Raw genomic sequence first — 6,000 nt, 5'->3', positions numbered from 1 at the left:
GGAACAAGGATTGCAGGAGGGTGAATTCCATTGATCATGAACGAACACCCTTGGTTTTGGGGGAAGGTGGATGTTAATATGAAGACCAGCCTTTCTCTCAGTCATGTGATCACAAACCCGTGGGTGTGAACGTCCCCCACGAGCAAAGCAGAACAAGCAGCGAAATGGTTAAATCAAAGAGCTGAATGTTGGCAAAATGCTGTTTCTGCAGGATCCAACCAGCTCTGCCATTTACTGCGTGAAGAAAATGTGCTTCATGCCAATTACCCAACAGTCCCTGCTGCATGTCCCATAGGGGACAGCAGAGCAGACGCCTTGGGGTAGAATATTTTCGAAGCAGCTACCCAATAATATATTTTCAAAGGCTTCCAGTAACTGGTTCGGCTGCCCCTGCCTCTCATCATTTAGCCCTTTGAAAATCTACCCCTCCTTATCTAATTCCATCCACCCTGCTGTGAGAGTCGGGTAAAATGAAAAGAAACCAGGATGAGAGGGAGGCCTGCGGGTAGCCCACTGAGCTGAAGTCTTGCAGTCCATCAGGAAAACCGTTTCCATGTTATCAGCACAGCTGACTCACTGGGAGGCGGACTCTCGGATGGTGCAAAGGGGCAGAGGAGACAGAAAAGAGTCTCACACCAAAGGGGACCAATAGGTAACAAACTGCAAAAGTCTCATGAAAATACCTTCCTTTGCTTTGCAGGCTGCAGACGGAGAAAAAGGGCCAGGTTCTAATCTCTAAGATCCAGCGTAACCTCCCGGACTTTAGGGGAGCTACTCCAGATTGACGCTGGGGTCAGAGAGATCAGAATCCAGACTTGACTCTTAAAAGGCAGATTCTGCCCCCCACCATCCGCTACCAAAAAAATAATTAAAAAAGGCATACACTGCATGTGTGCCGCTGAAATACTAAGGCATAGATAACTCAGAAATGGCCAAGACACTCTGAATAGATAGAAGGAAAGGCACTCAGTTGTTGTTTTGCAGTTAGAACTTTATACGTGGAATAAGAACAATGTATTGGCTTTGTGACCTAGTGGAAGGAGCAGTGGGCTGAGAGTCAGGCAATAAGAAATAAGTTAAATAAGGCATTTGCTGGCTCATCACACAGGAACGAATGTTGCTCTTCATCGCCACAAACAGATCACAAATGTCTCCGATTGATTCGCTGTTCAAAATGATACCACATTTCCCCACGACACTTTTATTGCTTGTATTTGAGCTGTGATCTACTATAGTCCCAGATTGGCGCATAAACCATATGCATTGTTTCTCTCCCTCGACTGGACATGGGGTAACTCTTTAATGGGGTTTTTCATATGACTGTTCAGAGAGAAAGAGTGAGGTTTAAACGCATGCTCCGTGAACGTTGGGATAGCTGAGTTGACATTTTGATTTGCATGAGGATTTACGCTATTGAAATGCAGTCGCACAAGGACTCCGACAACATAAGCAAGCACAGGGTATGAAGAAGGCCAAAATGAATTGATTTAAAAATTCAAATGAATAATTATAGAACTATGCGATATTAGCCCAATATTGCTATATGAATTCACTGACAAGAGGACTCTTTTTCAGTATATCTGAATCTCTCTGCTGCCACCTAGTGTTACATTTTATATAGCAACACAAAACTGGAATATTTTCAGGGAAGGCAAAAGTATTTAAACCTATTTTAAACCTCCAGTTACAATCCTGGTGGTGGACTGGGTACTTTTCCTCCTCCTCTCTGAGTCAGAGCTGAACCAGTGCCCCAGCAATAATGTCAGGGACCCTGGACTCACTAATTTGCTGAGACAAACAGATTCCGACCAATTTGTTCTTTTATGGCATTTTTTCTCAGGAGTCGGGGATTAATCTGAGTGCCTTCGATCAGTTCCAGTTTGGCAAATCTCATCTGCCTATTGAAAATATCTTCTGCATGTTGTGATGAGATACATATTCTTTCACATCTTTAGGCAGACCGTTGTGTGGTGTCATTGCTGCTGTGTGCTGTTAAACCACCGATGTGCTCCACCCCAGAGATGGTGGCAGGCCATAGCTGGTTGAAGTGATTCCAATGTGGCTTTTTATAATGACTATTCTGACTCATGTTGTAATTTTATTAGCAGATGAAACAATATAACAAATCAAACCAATAAGAACAAAATGTAAGACATACACCTAGGAATAAAAAATGCAGGCCTTACTGATAAGCCAGGGGCTTTATCCTGGACACACTGACTCTGAAAAAGACCTGGGGGCCATAGTAGATCATCAGCTGAGAACATGAGCTGCCTCTGGTGTGACACTGCGGCTGAAAGGGCTAATTGATCTTGGGATGCATAAACAGGGGCATTTCAAGTAGGCGTCGAGAGTTTCTCCTACCTCTGTATTTGGTGCTGGCGTGACCGCGACTGCAAGACTGTGTTGAATTCTGGTGTCCACGTTTCAAGAAGGATGTTGGAAAAAACTGGAGATGATTCAGAGAAAAGCCGCAAGACTGATTGGAAACCAGGCCTTATGATGAAAGACTCAAGTCGCTCAATCTACTTAGCAAAGAGGAAGGTTAAGGAATGACTCAAGCAGTCTAGAAGGACCTACATGGAGAACAGAAATTGAACCCAGCAGACAAACATCTAACAACCAATGGCTGGATGTTGAAACCAGAGAAATTCAGCCCTGAAATAAGATGTACATTTTCAAAATGAAGGTGATTAACCATTGGCGATCTGCAAACATTATTTCCCTAGGTTTGATTGTGTTACTCCTCTGCATCCCTCCACTGGCCTTCTACCACATCAGACATAAGCTATTTGTCTTCATTTTCAAGGCCGTTCTGGGCTTACCCCCACCCTTCCTTTCATCTCTGATTCAGTGACAAGAGGTAATCTCCCATCTCCAATCGCCCCGCTTGTTACATTTCCAAACCCTTCCTTCCCTTTGTGCTTTCTCACGTGCTGAGGAGCTCCCCATAAACATCTGCAAAACTAACTCCTCCTACTTCTTCAAATCCCTCCCTAAAACTCACCTTTGCTGCGATGCCTACAAAAAACTTGACAACTGTCAGGTCACCGGTGTGCTAAGACAGCTGCCTGTCATGCTGACCAATATCGTCTCATTTTTACCTTGTTTCCTCTCCTCTGTCTGTATCCATTTGTTGTCTCTTATTTCCGACTTACATTGTAAGCTCATTGGGGAGAGACTGTCTCTTTTGTTCTAGGTGCTACAGGAATACCAATAAATAATAATAACTGAAGCAACTTACCAAGGGTTGCGATGGATCCTCCAGCACTGGAAATAGACTCATAGACTCATAGACTTTAAGGTCAGAAGGGACCATTATGATCATCTGGTCTGACCCCCTGCATGCTGCAGGCCACAAAGCCGTCCCTACCCCTTCCCTTGACTCTGCTGTTGAAGTCCCCAAATCCTGTGGCTTAGTGACTTCAATTGGCAGAGAACCCTCCTGCTAGCGATCCCTGCCCCATGCTGCGGAGGAAGGCGAAAAACCTCCAGGGCCTCTGCCAATCTACCCTGGAGGAAAATTCCTTCCCGACCCCAAATATGGCGATCAGTAAAACCCCGAGCATGTAGGCAAGAGTCTCCAGCCTGACCCTTGTTAGCCATTATACTATTTACCTGCCATGGCACGGTATTCCTTTGACTAAAATCATGTTTTTCCATTAAACCATTCCCTCCATAAACTTATCTAGCTTAATCTTAAAACCAGACAGGTCCTTCTGTTTAAATCAAGAGCGGATATTTTTCTATTTCAAGCCCAGCTCTGAACCTGAAGCAGGATTAACACAGGGAAGTCCTATGGCCTGTGCAGGAGGTCAGACTAGATACTCATCTACGCTAATAAGTAGTTTCTAAGAGCTGGCTGTGTCCTTGTGCATTTTCAACACTTACAGTCACCAACAGGGCCTGATGAACAAAGAGAGTTTCAAACCCTGGGCTGTTTTAAGTAGAGATTCAGATACCAAGGCCAGAAGGGACCATTGTGATCAGCTAGTCTGACCTCCTGCATTACAGAGGCCATAGAACTTTGCCCAATTAATTCCTAGAGCAGATCTCTTAGAAAAATATCCAATCTTGAGTTATGAATTGTCCGTGATGGAGAATCCACCACGACCCTTGGTAAATTGTTCCAATGGTTAATTACCCTCACTGTTCAATAATTAGGCCTTATTTTCAGCCTGAATTGTCTAGCTTCAACTTCCAACCATTGACTCATTTTATACCCTTTTCTGCTAGATTGAAGAGCTGATTGTTAAATATTTATTCCCCATGTAGGTATTTGTAGCCTGTAATCACATTACCTCTTAACCTTCTCTTTGTTAAGCTAAACTCATTGACTCTATCACCATAAGGCAGGTTTTCTAATCCTTTAATCATTCTCATGCCTCTTCACTGACCCCTCTCCAATTTACCACCATCCTCCTTAAATTGTGAGCACCAGAACTGGATACAGGATCCCAGGAGCGGTCGCACCATTGCCATACACAGAGATAAAAAAATCTCTCTACGCCTGCTCAAAATTCCCCTGTTTATGCATCCCAGAATGGGCCTGTAACCACGAAATTCAAATCTGGGCGTGAACTTTTTCTTCAAGATCATCTGGACTCTGGGTGCTGACTTGTGACAGCATTTACAGAATTACTGAAAAATTTGCAGGGGAATGACAGCAAGGGTGAATTTTGCTTTCGTTTTCAGAACAATCACTAATATCTCTGGTTACTCACGATGCTGGGACATATCACAGACTGTATGGTTGTTCTTCTAGTAGATTGTTGTAAAGGTGCCAAATTCCACATCAGTTTATGCCCTTCATTTGAGGGAGGCTCGAGAGAAATATAGGTCAAGGCAGAATTTGGCTCTCGGAACTTGACTGCACACAAGTTGTATTGTTTTAACTAGACTGGTCTTTCATGCTGCACTTTGTGCCTGGAATGGCCTTCCCTGTCTGGGTGCTTATATAACCCTCAACACTGTCATACTTGAGCACCTCACAATCTCTAGCACTCCTCTGAGGGAGGGAAGTATCATTCCCCTCTTACAGAGGGGAAACTGAGGCACAGGGCAGCTGAAGTCAGTTGCCCAAAGTCACACAGGATGTGAGAGGCAGTGCCAGGAATTAAGCCCTGGTATCCTGAGTGCCTTATCCACTAGGCCATCCTTCCTCCTTATCCCAAGGAGCTCTCCTGCTCCAGACCCCTCAGCTTCAACCAGGACATCATACGGAAGCCCAGTCCTGATTCTGATCTGGATCCAGACCTGGCTCTGGATTTCACGGCTATGGCTTTTCTCTAAGTATGTATGGTGGGCTAAAGTGAAGAACCAAACATGAACACCCCTCCACCCATCTTTCTGGAGAAGTTCAGATTTGGAAGCCAGCCTGGATCCAAAAGTCACATCTTAAGCAGATCTCTACTTAAAGAGCCCCATGGCATTCAGAACAGGAGTCCTTGTGGCACCTTAGAGACTAACAAATTTATTAGAGCATAAGCTTTCGTGGACGACAGCCCACTTCTTCGGATGCATTCAATTAGCTGTCCCCCTCCAGTCTCCTCTTGGACACTTCAAACTCCATCTCTGCTTGCCCATTCTTTTTTTGAATACCCCTTCTCTAGGGCACAAGTATATGTTTATAAAATGACCCTCATGATGCTTTATAAAATACTAGACGCTTAGTTAGCGGAGCAGGGAAATATTGCATAGGAGTTGAGTGACCTTTGTACCTAGTGTCCGAAAACTGCTGGACTCGTGATGTCTCTATTTCTTTCAGTTCAGCCTCATGAAGGGTAAAGACGCATCACATGTTCATGGTCGGGGCTCTAGTCGTGCCTTAGGACCCAATTTAAACAAAGATAACATTTGAAAAGTTTTACCAAGAGTCTGATTTGGGGACAGGGAGAGATTTCCCATTGATTTTTCAAAAAGAGGCCTAAGTGTCTCATATGCCTTTGAAAATCTCCCCCCCAAATGAATTAGTTCAAGACAGAAGACTCGGACCTTGCC

Source organism: Chrysemys picta, chromosome 8 (genome assembly GCF_011386835.1).
Source record: "Chrysemys picta bellii isolate R12L10 chromosome 8, ASM1138683v2, whole genome shotgun sequence".
Classification (NCBI taxonomy): domain Eukaryota; kingdom Metazoa; phylum Chordata; order Testudines; family Emydidae; genus Chrysemys; species Chrysemys picta.
This window is presented reverse-complemented; position numbering follows the sequence as displayed.